Below are 17,104 nucleotides of genomic sequence, written 5' to 3'. Positions count from 1 at the left end.
AAACAATTACAAGAGCTGGATACAATCTTCGATCAAAGAAGAAAGTCATTATAGGTGACTGTTAACAAGTTATACAAGATCGACGCGACTTTGCTAGAACAAACATATGAGTCAACCATTGGTGGGGATTCAAGGAAAAGAAGAGAAGAAATGAGGATTACAAAAATATTTCGGTATGCATAAAATCCTCCGCAATTTCATACTCTTTGTCCAGCTTGTCCAGGAGAAGAATGGTCCTCGACCAAACTCGCATTCAGTACAAGCTCGTCATAATTGACTTCTTCCAACGGAGAATAAAGAGGAGAATCTTCCAGATATTGCATAATATCTGGATCGGAAGGTGGAGGATCAATCTTATCCTTGGTCCAATCGGGAGGAGGAATACCCAGGTCTTTAAATACTTCAGGATGGCAAACAGCACTGTAGGGAGTTGTATCAAAATGAGGATCCTTCCTTAATATTGATTCCCATACTTCGTTCTCACAATCCCGGTGCGCCTGCAAGTTATAAGCATTCAGCATATCAACAAAAGGCTTACTGTGTAAATACTTGAAGACGCAGCTCTGCGAACATCAGTTGGAAGGGATTCGGGCAAAGGAATGACATCTTGCCTTTCGGGTAACGTTTCAGATCTTTTGGCTCCCGACTTTCCAACTGTTCGCTCCGATCGCCGGATCTTCTCCCCGGCATCATCCAAATCCGACCGAAGACGACCAATCATCGAATTTTTTTCTCCCGCCACCTCCCAAGCTAGTTTCCGAAGGCGAGCAATCTCAAGCATCTTTAGCTTCGAGAGATCTCCCGAAGCCTAGAAACTTCATTGCTCAACCTCATCGAGCCTAGAAATTGCTTCCACTTGGTTGTGGAAGTTACCGAAGAAGACTCCTGCAAACAACTTTCGAGTTAGCAAGGAGCAGAAAAGAAATTTTTTAGAATCGAGAGGATAATGAAGAAAGACTTACATTACCGGTGACTTCGTAAAGACTTCATCCGGAAGTTTGGAAAGAACTGCGCTCTCGAAGTCATTCGAGCAGCAGTACACCATTCCAACGCTCTGTCAAACTCGTTTGACATTAATTCAGACGAAGGATGAGAAGGATGAGCTACACCAAGAGAAGGATGAGCTTCATCACTTGTCACCCGACGACGCTTCCTAGTGGCAAAATCCTCCAACTCAGAAGGAGAGGAGGAGGATGCCAAACAAGCACTAGAGTTAGAAATAGGAGCAGCACTCGCTGGGACCACACCTTCATCGACGCCAACATAGTTGCCTCGGATGCCCGAAGAGTCTCCTTCGGGGGTGCACCAACAGGCTCACCAGCAGCACCATCGGCAACGGAGTGATCAAGATCTTCCTGGGAAAGACGAGCGATCACTTCGGGCAAAGGAGGCGCAGGGACGGCATCAATAGAAACTGGCGGGAATCGACTTGAAGATTCACCGCCAGCAGTCGCCTTACGCTTGGAGGATTCACTAGCTGAAACCAGTGCTCAGAAGAAGTCATAAGAAATTATGAAAACATAAGTAAGCAAGAAGACCGGTACCTTGTAGATTGACTAACAAGGGAGGTGTCAAAATCCTGGCGATCAGAAGGAGCAAGACTGAGGGAGCTCCATTCGCAGCTTTCTCGGGATCCCGAGTAACCCCGTCGGTCATCTTCAGGGTCCACTGGGGGGTGAAGACCTCCTCACCATCCGTCGAAGCTTTGGATTTTTTATTGGAGGGAGCATCAATTGTGTCATGCCTACTCTTGGTTCGAGCGGAGGAAGAGACATTAGACCTCTCCACCATTGGTTTCTTCCCTTTACCCGAAGCATCAGCTACAGGCTTGATATTCCTGATACCCCTATAAGAGGGGTCGGGAGAGGGAAGAGAAGCCTCTTGATCTACGGTCAAGACCCCAGGCGATCGTTGCTCGGCTGTCACAATGGCCCTAGCGGCCTTCACCCATGCAGCTTTCGGGGTTCATTCCGGAGGCACTACAACGAAGAAGGACAAGAGTCGAGAATTCAAAACATATCACTTCAGTCAAATCAAATGATGATGGTTAGAAGCTCATAATGAGCCAAGCCCCAGTACTGAAGGATGGAGTTATACTCCACTTCAAGTCCATGTATCTCCTGATACCATGAAATGGATTTGATCTTCCTGACGGCCGCCTCATCTTCTCTGGATAAGGGAAGGTCTCGGTTATTCTCAGAAGAAGAAGTACACCTCCTCCAGGTGGTTGGGAACTTAAGATTTGATGGAGGCGCTCGACAGAAAAAGTATCGTTCGCGCCATCTTTTGTGGTTAGAAGGGCAAGTTCCTTTGACAAGGATGCTGCCTCTCCAATCAAGTTCAGCCTTATTGCGTTTGGACAGAAAAACCCATCCGGGAGGATGGGAGATAGAAAGAACATGAAAATGTACAAAAAGAGAAAGAGATGGCGTAATGCCAAGCTCAAAACACAAACCCAAGAAGCCGACGATGAGACGCCAGCTATTGGGGAGGAGCATTCCGGGACAAATGTTCCAGTGATTCAAAACTGCGGAGAACAAAGGATTAAAAAAGGGAAAGCGAACCCCGCTTTCCAGTGCATCTATATACAGAGAAAATTCACCCGAAAGGGATGAATCAACCCTCTCATCGGGGTGGGGAGCCCTAACCCGATATGAGGAAGGAAGATCAAAATCTTGGACAGTTGAAAGAAGGGTTTCCTCATTGTAAATGGAGGGAATGAGAGTCGAGTCCACCATTGGACCCGGAGGTTTGAGGTTGCCTAGAAGACTCGACAATCTTGGAAGATCCAGACTCGAGAAGGATAGGAGAGGTTTCGGTTTTTCTTTCAAAACCTTTTTGAGAAACTTCAGCGAACTCCTACCAGAGGACAGTTAGGGTTTTGTTATCACTATCCGACTGTTCGGGAGTAGGAGAAGCAAAAGCATCACTGCTATTACCAACATGGGGTACTAAAGAAGCCCTATCGTCCGCCATTACTCGTTTCAAGAAACTACAAAAAGAAAAAGACCAAGAAACTTATTGATTCAAGTGAGACGGAAGCTTGAGAGCGAGGAAGGCGCGAAGGCGACAACAAAGGTTCAAATTCCAGACAGGGAAGAATGAAACCTACGAAGACAACGAACCGCTTTTAAAACTCCCGCACGAGTGTTCGAGAATCTGAACGATCGAGATTGATTCAAAATCAACGATCAAGATTGAAAGACGTTTTGAAAGTTTGAACTCACGAATCCGAAATAGGCGTTCAGAAACCGTCGCTTGGATGACGTGAGCCACGACAGATCAACTACAACGAGATATGTGGCCTTACACTCACAACGCTCGAGGAAAAGTGACCACCGCATTAAATGTGATATGACATTTAATGAAGCATGCAGAGATCATCACCTGACGACGAACCCGCTTAAAAACCAAGCCCTCGGGATCGACCAAACGCTTGGTCTGGGGGGCTCGTGATATGGAGAGTTTATGATCAGACCGGGTTCATACCTGGTCCGACCCTCGACCCCGGTCGAGACGGAGAAAACCGAATCGCTCTCTAGCAAACCGGATCCGGAAGATGGCTTGTTGAAGAAGAAAGCTTATTCGGCTGCAAGCGTGCCCTAATCTTACTTATGGATTAGGGTAATCACCCTAATGATGGCAGACTCAAACTGACGGCTGCGGATAATCATTATCGAAGGGATAACCATCGCATAACCTAAAGGTTATCTCAGGAGTCCTCTACTAGCCCAAACTAGTAGAAGTCTATCGCTCAACGGATCTAACTGATAGGATCCAACGAATACCCGAAGAAGGCTCAAGTGCATCCAACGAAGGAGATTCGAAGGTACACTCTATATAAACCTCACTACCATACAAGGTGAGGGAGGGATCAATCGATCGAAAAGAATACTATCTGAGACTCAGGTTCAGATACATACTGATAGACCTAAACTATCAGCGATCTGCTATCTAGATCACCTTTCCCAGTTCTTCATTCCTTAGCTCTGTGCTTCTAGCAGAGCCGTTTGTGATTAAGTTCATCAACTGACTTAGCCTTCGGAGGTGGACTCCCGACCCCAGCGGTCGGGCCACATCTGACACTTTCGTTTTGCAGGTCATCACGAGGAGATCTAAGGGCTGAGCAGATTTTGGACGCATCAATATGTATCATAAAAAGTGTTTTTAAACTTAGTATACATGGTAATATTGAAAATAGAAAAGTGACAACCAACTGAAACTAACAGTGTTAGTAATAGGGAGTTTGTCTGATAATTGAATAACTTAAGGAGTGACGTTAATTTCAGAGAGTAACTCAACGGGTGACCCTGAAATTTTTCCTTCATTTTTTTTTTTTTTTTTTTTTTTTTTTGCATGTTTGGAAGTTGAAAACATGTATATATAATTGCATCTATTTCTTGTGTAATTTTTCCCATTTTAAAATGCTTTGGCATTTTTAATCCCACTTTGACATGGCGTTTTTTACAAAAAAAAATTATGAAAAAAAGTAGAGGGGTATTATTGTTTTTTCAATCAAAATATAACATCCTATTCTAGAACCCTAAACTCAATTTTTTTTGTTATTTCATGTGTTTTTTGTGTTATAAAAATTTCTTTTTCATGTGTAATCATGCATGATTTCGTACAACCTCTAAGATCATGTTTGGTGATATTTTCGGAACATAAGAAAACAATCAATATTTGTTTGGCAAATTTGATCATTCTATCCTTCTTAGGAAACAAACTAATCCAATTTTTGTGGTAACTTAAGAAGATTTTTCGCAAAAGAACTTTGACATGTAACATGATTTTAAAAATCAAAAAGCAAAAGATTTTTTTTATTTTTTATTTTATAACGAGGGGTTTCATAATTTATTCTTTTTCGATCAAAGGTGAAGGGGAGGGGGGGGGGGTGTTGTTTACATAATTAAATAATCAAGTGTGTAGAAAAGAGAAAGATATGTTTATATAGAAGATGTTCTAAAGAGTGCTCGTTCACAAGTTGTGCTTATTCAGTAACCATACAGAACATCAAATTACATACTTAAAGCATGAAATATTAGAAATAGCAAAGCCTGGAGCAATGAAGGACATTAGGTGGATGGTGAAATTGGCTCTTGGACCAGAGGAGGTGGCGCTGTAGTTCCAGCATCGCAACTGTTGGAGCAGGTAAGCATACTTTGTCCACATCTCGTCATGCAGCTCAAAGTTTCAGCTCCAGATTTATCTGTGCAGTGAGCTTTAATGCAGTGAACAGCATCTGTGTTACAATCCATTACGCATGCTTGTGCAGGTTTACTTGGGCTCGCATCAATGTTAAGCACTAAGCTTGTGAACAGTAGCATAGCAAGAACACAAGTAAGGCTCCTCTTCAATGGCTTAACCATGATTGTGGTGTGTGCTTATTAGTCTTTCCTTTGATGTGGAAAAAGAGAGTTTAGAAGAGAAATATTTATAGAGTCATAGATAAGGATTGTTGAGGATATGAGAATACTCATAAGAATTGCATGTTTAAAGGTCTTTGCTTGCAAGGCTCTTCTTCTTCGTCCTCCGTAAGGAATGTGCTTTGTGTTTGAGGTTTGTGGAGTTCTCTTTTTCTTTCCTTTCCTTCCTTGATTCAAGGAAGAAACACAAGTTTCCTTTGTAGAAGACGTTTGTTTGATTTGAAGGAGAAATCTCTGAAATGGTGGATCACACAATTTAGCCCTTAGGGTTCTCAAAAAGTCTGGATTGCTTTTCAACATGGTAACTTCATGATAGCAAGACTTATCTTATTTTTTCTTTTTTTTTTTCCTTCCTTCCTTAAATGGAATCCTAGCTAAGTCTCCCTGGCTTGGCTTGACTGGCCCTTAATCTATGGTATTTGGATCCTCTCTTTGGAGAAAATTTCCCAATGAGTGTCCAATGAGTTACAAGATTCAATTATAAATAATATTCTAACCCAAAGGCTATCTAATAAGTGCCGTTAGATTGAAATATTACCACATAACTAAATCTTTGACTCATTAGCACTCATCAAGCACTCACTAGGAGAGTCTCTCCAATGAGAAGATCCAAACTCTAGTTAAGGCTAGAAAATTACAAACCTAACTAGCCCTTGATCATAATTGAGTTGGCTCTAAGTAGTCCTAAACATGAGGAGAGTTAAGAGAGGCCTAAAGGCTAGGCCATGCTAGGACAGGGAGAAGATCGATAAGAAGAACAAAGAATATAAAGAAATAAGGAAAAAGGTAGAACGAATGGAAGAAGAAGAAGACGAGGTTGAGATGGATTAGGTTATGGTCAATTTGAGGCTCAACCCAAACTTGGCCAACCTTAACTAACGGGTCATAAATTTTCAACTCTAAACTACCTTCACCATGGCCTTTTCTGGACTCAAGGCAAACCATGATAAGGCCAAACTTGCAACTTTGGGAAATAGTACATACCTTCTTTGTCATGTCAATCTTCTATATTCAAACTGCAAGGTATTGTCTCATATGTTCCTGTTGGTCATGTTGATACAAGCAAGCGGTTTATCATTCCCTTTTTATTAATACAAATTTAAGTATTACTATATTAATCAACCATAAAATCATATGTTTCTTGTTATTTTTCATACTTTTATTGTATTTCTCTACCTTACTCATTTATTATATATATACACATTATATACCAAATGTGAATAGAAATCATTTCTTACCCATTTCTATTTCGGGAGAGATCAAGATATAGAGTTCACCATGAAAGCTCCGTTAGTTTCACTGTAAAATTCACTTCAAGAAAAGTCAACGTGTAAAATTCTTGTGACTGAGAAATGTTCTAACATTTGTTTATTATGGAAGAGATATTAAAAAAATTTATGTCTACGAAGTGAAATATATCATGCAAAATAATTTTCTAACTAAAATTTACATTGAGATAAATGGAGGCTAGAAGCCTAGAATGAGTACCTTTATTGTTGAAGCATTTTGACTGAATTTTTCTTTTCAATTTTTCTAAATTTTAAGATCTTTTTGTAAAGGAGAAAGCATGTCCAATAGAAAATAGTTTGTTATTATGAACAGTTTACCTATTTAGAAGTTTTTTATTCTAGATTATTATAAATATGTAACTGTAGCCCTTCGTAAGTAAATCCAAATTCATTTTTCAATGTCCTAATTATCATGGTATTTGATGTGTCCAAAATATGCTCAGCCCTTAGATCAATGATGAGTGACCTGCAAAACAATTGTCAAATGTAGCCCAACCATGGGGGTCTGGAGTCCACCTCCGAAGGCTAAGTCAGTTAATGAACTGATCACAAAGGCTCTAGCTAATGGCAGCGCTAAAGTATGAATAGGATTACTGGGAATACGATTCAGTTACCTTCTTCGTACGTAGGTTATGACTTATATAATGTGTACCTTCTAATCATGTCTGTTGAACTTGTTCGAGCCTTCTTCTAGTGACCGTCAGATCTTGACGGTTAGACCCGTTAGTGGGGTGATGGACAACTTCCCTTGATCACACGATCTTTTGCTGCGGGTGTGGCAGTTATCCAAGTTTGCACGATCTTCAACTTCCGCGAGTGCTGATAACCGTCTCCTGATGGGTTATCCATCCCGAGAATCCCGAACGTGTGCTTGCCTGCTGATTGTGCAAGGTTTCTTCCTTAGCAAACTATCTTCAAACCCGGTTCGTTTGAACCTTAAATGGTCGGATCGCTTCCGACCGGGGTCAATGGTTGAACCGATTGTGAACCCAATTCCTTCATATTTTCCCCATATCAATATCAAAGCAAGAAGAGGTGCACACTTTTCCAATTAACGGCATGTTATCAACAATGGGCACTAGAAGTCCATTAGAAATAGCTAGAACAACATTCAACAGTCCAACAGAAGAGTCAAGAAGACCATTCGTAGCAAGTAATTATTATACCGTATTGTATATTTATATTTTTTTAAACAAAATCCAATAGTGGTCGCATCCTATGCAAAGGTAGTAGGACCAAGAAGGTACTGGGCTCGGACGTCCGTCTGTTCATACCTCTCCCTCTACATCCCATCTCCTGGTAGGTCCCAATCCTTGTGATTAATTTGATGATGATCAAATACCTGGGATTATTTACAACAAAAAATTTGATTACATTCTTCACAACTACTACATCCTTCAAATTTATTTAGAAGCATGTTTTAGAGACACCCCAAGGGATTGGTTTAGTTGATAAAAGCTAGTCTTATAGTATAACATCAACAGATTGAATCTTCTTAGGGATGGATGAAGCCTTGTATATATTATAGTTATCTCCCCCCTCCCCCTTCATCTATATAAAGCTATTAGTTACCAAAGAAAAGACAAACAAAGAGAGGCAAATTTTCTCTTTGTTTGAATATAGGGATCTTTTAATTTTAAATGATTTAATTTAATGAATTTATAAGTATTTTAACTTATTATGACACAAAACCCTTATCAACTAAGGATTACACTGATGTCTTATCTAATTGTCACAACATTGTTATTCTGGTAAAAGGTTTGTCACAACATTATATTATTAAAATGATGATTTTATGAAATAAATGAAATTAGACCAACGATACCTATGGACAAGAGTTTTAACACATCAAACATGGGTTACTACTATTTATAACGGAAGTGTTGTTAGATTTATAAGTACATGTCACTTGTTGATCTCGTGACCTAATGTTACGTCATGGGTTTCATTATACTAAAAGAATTAAGTGTTGCTTCATAGAATGAGGTCAAGAATTTGAATTTTCTTGACCAAAGTGAAGTTTTGTCTTATATTTAAATTACATATAACAGCTATCCCTTTAAGAATGTAATCAAGTGTGCAAAAATTGGTCCGACAAACCTCAATTCAAAAAATAAAAAATAAAGATTAAAAAAAATAGAAGATTAAGCATCTGCCGGTACATGTTTGATGCTTTGGTGATAAATCATTAATAAGAGGGTTGCTCTACTTGGAATCATTACCCCTTATTAGGGAATCTCAAATCGAGAAAATGCATGCAATTAAACTGACAAATTTGGATATAGTAATGTTTTCATCAATTGCCAATGCAGAGTTGCTTGATTAGTAAGACCAACAACTCTGCATTGGCAATTGATGAAAACATTACTATATCCAAATTTATCAATTTAATTGCATGCATTTTCATTTGGACTTCTTGAGATATGATTTAAGTCATTTTTATACTCAAAATATATATCTATATATATTTTTTTCATCTGCCTCTCGCATGGTATCTAAAAAACATATAAGGATATACCATCATTTTTATAAGCAAAATACCATACTCTAGAATTTTATTTGTAGCCATTAAGATGACGATGTGTATTGAAAAGGTGGGGTATAGTTGAAATTTTCAAATCCTTATTTTATATCTAAGGGTTTTTAATATTACAATATCATACCCTTTGCTTAAACTCGATCAAAGTTTATGATGAACCAAAACCTAAAAAAACAATCAAATCTTATGGGAACTCCTCAAATTTTGGTTCAAAATTTGAAGAAAACTAAACAATAGATTCAAAGTCTCAATATCATACCCTTGGCAAGGGATTTCACTTCTACTGAAGAAATTCGTTTAAGATGAAGAACGCTCAATAGAAATGCAAACTATCGCAGGATCTCGTTCCTTTGACTATTAGAACAATATGATAGTGGGTAGCTTTGCCTCTCCATGAATTTCACTACTAGACCATATTTGCCATGGGAGGAGCTCCCTTAGGGCCAATGGTGCCATGGCCTGATTCGATTTTTAAAACATTTCTTTAAATAAAAGCCTATTCTGGGCTGTTTAATTTATTTTATTATTGGCGGTGGGTTTTCTTCCATTCGAGGGTTTCTCACTTAAAAATCTGGTGTCTCCGAGAATTCATTTTTTCTTCTTCTCTTTCATTGTATGATTATTTCCAGGATTCGATACACCTTCTTCTAGTCTAGGATTGATACAAAACACTGACTACGTGTTCAAGAGAGAGAGATCCTTTCAAATGATCAATAACATATAATATTTGTGTTTATTTCAATAATAATGTAGAAGAACAACCAATATTGTTGCACATTAATTATAAGCAAGAAAGATTAAACATGGTAAACTTAGGAGATATATCAGCCATAGGAGTGTAAAGATGATTAGGTGGAAGGTAAAATTGCATGGTATTTCTTCTGTTGAATAGGAACAGGAGGCAATACTGGTGGAGTTAGTGGAATAGGAGGCAGAACTGGTGGAGTTGGTTTAACAGGAGGCAAAATTGGTGGACCTACCGGGGGAGGCAGACCTGGTGGTTTTGGAGGACCTGGAGGACCTGGGGCAGGTCCTTTATTACAATCCATCGCGCACTTCACAAAATTAGTCCCACAATCTATCAAACACGACAGTATTGCAGGGCTTGCTGCTGTTACAAGACATTTAGTTGCAATGCAGACAATACCAGAGACATCACAACACAAGCATGCTGCTACGTCCCCAACTGGGGTATGTTTGCTCTCAGCCTTCGTCATTGAACCTGTCAGCAGTAGTATTATCAGAAGAACATTTTGAAGCTTCCACTTCAATTCATTGTCACGAAAAACAGCTACTGGAATATCCATGACACAGAGAGAGAGAGATAGCTAATTATGTGTGTGTTCTTGTCTTTCTATTTCAATGAAAGGAAGAGGAGGGAAAAGGCTTTTATGGTGAGAGTCACATAAGAGTCCTTGAGGGTTTGACAAACAGTCACAAGAATTGCATGTATAAGAAGGAATTGGTTGCCACGGTTTCTCCTCCTCCCACAAGGTTTTTGTGCTTAGTGTTTGAAGTTTTGAGGCGACTTACTCGCAGTTAGGCCTTTTACATGTTTTGAGGTGAACCTGGATGCAAATAATAAGGTTGTTCCATTGACACATAGTGGTCACACATGGATGTCAATAAACAACCCTGTGATCTCAACTAGCCCACTAATAAGAATAGTATCAAATCAATATAAAAAATTTATATATGTGCTTACAATATTAGAAATCATATCAAACTCATTGTTGATTCATGAATGAATCACTTTGATATTTACCCTCTTTTTGGTAAAAATTTCATGAATACTCAGAGATAATTGGCAAAAAAAAATATAGATATACCAAAACTATGTCAAGTTTACATTATCCCGTTATAGGTTAGAACAATAAATTAGTTAAAAGAAATGATGAATATACCTTTAGTCTTTTTTTTTTTTTTTTTTATTTTTTTTATCTGATGTTCATCTAGTCATCTTAAACTTTTATTTTTTTATTTTTTATTTTTTTATTTTTTATCTGAGGTTCATCTGGGCCAGCTTACGTGCACCTTAACTAATCCTCAGGGGAGCTTTATATAATCAATATAAGCGGGGCTTTGCCCCTGGCCCCAAGGGGATTTGAACTCTGACCTCCTATATGGAAGCGTTAGTCTTTTGCAATTGAGCCACCCCTCGAGGTTAGTCGTGTTATTCTATATCTTATCTATAACATAAAATGACAAATGGAAGAAGAAGAAAAAGGGACTTGTTGAGGAAGAAAGAAAATGAAATTTAGAATTCTACTTTATTACGGACAACATTTGTAAAGTCATAATCTAAGGGCAATATAGGAATCATGAAAATATCTAACCATGACTTAATAGAATTTGCCAATGGAATGTTCTATTGTGCAAATTCAAAAGACATTTTGGAGGATCATTGTCGATTTGGCATAATTTTAGGGTGTCCATGCTTTTCACCAATTATCTTGGGTGGCCTAGAAATTTTCTCTCTTTTTTTTTTTTTTCCTGTGAACAAGTTAACTATATTTTATTCAAAATAACACGAAGAGGAATGGTTGGCAGAAAATCAGCAAGTGTGTTATTTGCACGGCTTGTATTGGATTGAAAAGAATTTGAGTGCCATTGTTTCAATATATGCACACACACAAACAAAATAATAATAATAATAATAATAATAATAATAATAATAATAATAATAATAATAATAATAATAATAATAATAATAATAATAATAATAATAATAATAATAATAATAATAATAATAATAATAATAATAATAATAATAATAATAATAATAATAATAATAATAATAATAATAATAATAATAATAATAATAATAATAATAATAATAATAATAAACATTATATAATAATAATAATAAATATTATATAGTTCAATCAACCGAGCAGTGCTTCCATTTAATCTAGAGATGGCTGGTAAGCAGTCACAAAAGATACTGACATGCAGTTTGTTGTCATTAGATTGATTTGGACTTGGATGAACTCTTTGAAAGACAAATCCGTTTCTTGATTTTTGGATTTGCATAAATATATATTGAACTCCACAAGCGATCAATGCTCGTCAACTTCACAACAGTCCTTAAAGGTGGTTCAAATTGTTAGAATATTAATTGAATATTCCACATAAGGTGGGCTTCATTGATTGTGTTACACTTTGATTTGGTTTCTTATTGGTCTGATATGGGTAATATACGGTTACTAGAACTCTTATATGGACTGGCTAGTGTGGGCTAATAGGAACCATTAGATTTTGATGGACGATCTAACGGATTTGCCTATATAAAGGATGCTAGGTTCCCTCCTCTAACCCTAATCATAATCACAATCACATCTGCTTAGTCAGAAAGGATATACCATCAAGCCAGTGAATAAGGAGGAGTCTAGAGGAGAAGATCCAACATCAAGTTGATCATAGAATCAACTTCCACCTCAAGTTTGTTCCTAGTGGGAGACATAAAGAAGATATTCCGCTGCGCTTCGTCTCCAATAGAACCATAGAAAGGTATGCTCATCATCATCTTGTGTTATTATCATACTAAGGTGTTTTTAGTCGATCTATGCGATCTGGATAGAAATATTTCATACACGAATAAACACCAGCCAATCTTGAACACCTTGCCTTCTAAATTGAGTTAGGTCAATCCTTGACAACAAGGCTTCTCAACAAGTAACTACATGAGACCAAAACATATAGCATGGTTGATTGTTTATGGACTTTCACCTCAAATTGATCAATGGATACAAGCCATGATTTGAAGATCACCTAAGAGCCCTCTAACCCAAATGCCTGATTTGCACACTTCCACGAGAAGTGTTGGATCTTTGGCGAAATGGACATATTCTACTTGTTGTCTTCCAAAAGGGGTTGGGTCAGGGAGGGAAGAGGATGGCAAAGAGGTAAAGAACTATTACTTAGAAGGAAAAAATTTTCATCTCTCCCTTATACATACCTTGTATTTATTTTTATTTTCATTTCAAAAGCCTTACCTCTCAATCTCCCGAAAGAAATGAACTAGTGCTTCTTTTCTGCTGATATTTCGAATTGGCCATGTTACTCCTTTGTTTTATCCCTTTAATATGAGTAATTTTTTTAGACTTCCTAAAATGGTTTGGTGAATTTTGTTGAAAATAAATTATAGAATAAAAAATAAATTTGGTGTGAAAATAAAAAATTGTTAGTAAATAATAGTGAGCAAGTGATAAAAGGGGAAAAATCTATGGTTTTTATAAAAAAAAAAATGTGTATTAAGTATTTTACCCTCATCTTAACCATAAAATTTTAAGTAAACCTTGTGCATAAATAAAGAGAATGGAATTCTCACCATAATTCATAATAGAGAAAAAGTTCATTATGTTATAAATAATATTTATTTATGGATGTCCATTACCCCAAAGAGATTGTACTTCTAATTGAAGATCTCTACTACCTCAAGATGCAATATTGTTGAAAATCACAACCATCTCATTACTCAATGTTGGCAGTCAATATTTCCATTCTATGCACCTTCTATCTTGGGTGGCAATCTATCCTTCCATATCAAGATTATCTTATTGTGTGTGAGAATCATATTATTGTATTTCTTTGTAGACTCTGATATTGCCATATCAGAGAAGATGTTAGTTCCATTATAAACATGTAATGACTAACTCAATAGAAGGGTTGAACTCATCTTGTCTTTATTCTTTGTATTCTATATTTTCTCTTTATTTTATAACACGTTATTGTGAACGACTCCGCCTCAAGTATTGAGTTTTGAGAAGAAAGACAGCAGATTATGTATCATTATGTTTTCTATTCCAAAGTGAAAAGAATGATCGACCTCCTCACACGTTTTTGTAAAAAATGGAGTTTACCTTGTCCATCTATAAAAAGGTATGTGTTTTATTGAATCTAATAATCAAACAAATAATAAGATATTAGATTGCCTTAACAATTGTGGTTTGTCATTAGCAATTGGTTTTATTTATTGTATATAGTGGTTGCTAGCTTTGCACCACAAGTATTGTTAAATGCACCTGAAGTTGCAAGATTTGAAACTGTAAATGAATACAGTTTCTGAGATGCACTTGAAGTTGCAAGATTTAAAACTATAAATGAGTACAGTTCTGCAGATGCACTTGGAGTTGCAAGATTTGAAACTGTAAATGAGTATAAATCTGCAAATGCACTTGAAGTTGTAAGATTTGAAATTGTAAATGAATACAGTTCTGCAGATGCACATGAAGTTGTAAGATTTGAAACTGTAAATAAATACAGTTATGCAGTTTTTTAAATTAATTATATTATTGAAATTATGTGGAGAAAATATTATTGATGAAAATATGCCAGCAAATTTTCAAACTTCAGATTTGTTGTTACAATAACAATATTGTAAAAGGAATTTTAAGAAATACTCTGAATGATATCATGTTTATTTGTGGCTGGGTAAAATAATTGACTATTAATGAAAAGTCATGAAGCTCGTATTATTAGTTCTGCTCCATTTCCTGAAATGAATGCAGTAATTCATGATATGCCTGAAAGAAGACAAAATTATAATTATGGTCATAACTGTGGAAGACAACGAGGCAAAAGTCGGAATAATTATCATTTTTATGATGGAAATTGTCACATCCACCCAGCCGATACCCTATCTGGCATACCCGAGAATATGATCCACAGCCCGAGGATCAAGGATCGAGCGGCCATGCCTCCCACATACACGATAACATAATCACGAACAATATAATCAATGTTTTTAAGCAAGTAATAACTAGATCAAAATGGATAAGAAATAGATAACCAAATCAGAGTGCAGAAATTCATAAGGTATCAAGTATATATAAAGGTAATCTCAAAAGAGAGAGAGAGAGAGAGAGAGAGAGCAATCGAAGAAGTCACTCCCTCAGTAGCAGCGGAAAGTGGTTAATTAAGTTAAGTTACAAACCCAGTATCAAAGAGTAAATCCATAAAAGTTAACATAACATGTCCAAGTTCCAGAATGACAGAAAAAGGCCTAAGCTAGGGTGTCACATCCACCCAGCCGGTACCTCATTTGGAATACCCGGGATGTGATCCACAGTCCAAGGATCAATGACCTGAGGTCCATGCCTCCCACATACACGGTAACATAATCATGAACAGTAATAATCAATGGTAAAAACAACTAATACTAAACAATATGTATAAGGTAGGATTAAATATATATCAGAGTGCGGAAGATAGATAATATCAGAATGTGGTCAAAATCATATCAGGGAGAGAAGGTGTGGTAGCCACTCTCTCAAAGCAACGGAAAGTAAAAGTAGTTAAGTACATGTCCAAGTATTAAAGATAATTCCGAAAAGTTAATTAATTACAGGTCCAAGTACTCCAAAAATACACCAGGGGAATGGGGCACTAAGCTAGGGTTTCTTCTATACTAATAGTGGTCTCCTCAACGGTACGGATGAAGTAAACCCAACGCTGCCGCTCCCGCACAACTATGGGGCTAACCCTGGTGCGGATAGTAATCCTCCTCAGCTCCAATATACGGATCCTCACCGACGCCACTACCCGGAGGGTAGTATGTGGAATCATAGTCCGCCTCAAAGGAGGTGCCATCGTAGTCCTCGGTACCTGGAATATAATCTAAAAACATTTGCACAAAAAGGAATGAGTTCAAAGAACTCAGCAAGGCAGTTATTCCATAATTAGAAATCATACACATTCAGAACATAGTATAATGCAATGCGATATGGAACATATGATGCAAATATGAGTCTAACTCTATGAATGCTAGTCTCTAGGGTAGACATGCTTTAAGTCATAGCACAGTACTTCTTTGGGTCGTCAGTCACTCTCCCATTTCCATATCTTGGGAATGCCTGGGGAAGATCGGTAAAGTCATCAAAAAACCGTGGTAAGGGGATCGGTCACCGCTCTCTCACATCACCATTTGGTCAAGTACTGGCGCATGTCACACTAAAGCCTAGCCTAATGCAAGTCATCTACTCAGTCGGTCAAGTCAGATTCAGATACGTCCATTCCTCGCCCCCGGCGATCCTTTCCGGTATCCTTCACACTAGAGTCAGCGAAATCCCGGATTTCGGACTCATCAACCCTATTGGTCATCCACATATAGTAAACGGGAAGCTCTCACGTCCTCTCACGGATTGGTTACCAGTCTTGAGCGCCGGTGAGCCCAAGTCTATCCATATGCAACTCTACCAATAAATGGCCCCTTTCAGGTATCCGTAGCATGGTTTATGTCCCCTACCGGATTGGTTATCGGCCTAGAGCGCCCATCCAACCATACACTACCACGGGTTGTTCGGTCTCAATGCCCTTCGATTCGGGTCTGACACGACAAGGATAAACCTAGCCAACCAACTAGACAGTCCTATGTATGTCATCCAATAACCCGGGAGAGTGTCGATAGGCACCATCGGAGAACATCCCATACTATTCCCTCCGATGCCTAAGGACAGAAGTGTCAATAGAACACTCCCCAATCCCAAGTCAATACGTAAGCAATCACATATTCAAGTTCATCATCTTTCATGCATCCAATACATCTTATCATAAAAGTTAAAACATGATATTGAAATGAATCATCATAGGCATAAGTAAACAAGAATAGTAATGTAACATGACAAGAGTGTAAAGATGTCAATACTATTGTTCTAACACATATATAACAGTCTTATAAAGATTTAAAAGTAATCAAAAGGTTACATTCATAAACAAGAACATAAATCATAAGTTGGTGATCTATATGCTTATGGAGATAACCATCCTTACCTTGGGTTGAATTGATGATGAATTGAGAGTACCAAGAAATAGTCCAAAATAATTGTTAAGGCCCTAAACAAACATCAATA

The sequence above is a fragment of the Hakea prostrata genome, chromosome 3 (assembly GCF_041222555.1).
Source record: "Hakea prostrata isolate BN-2017 chromosome 3, UWA_Hpros_2, whole genome shotgun sequence".
NCBI lineage: Eukaryota > Viridiplantae > Streptophyta > Magnoliopsida > Proteales > Proteaceae > Hakea > Hakea prostrata.
This window is presented reverse-complemented; position numbering follows the sequence as displayed.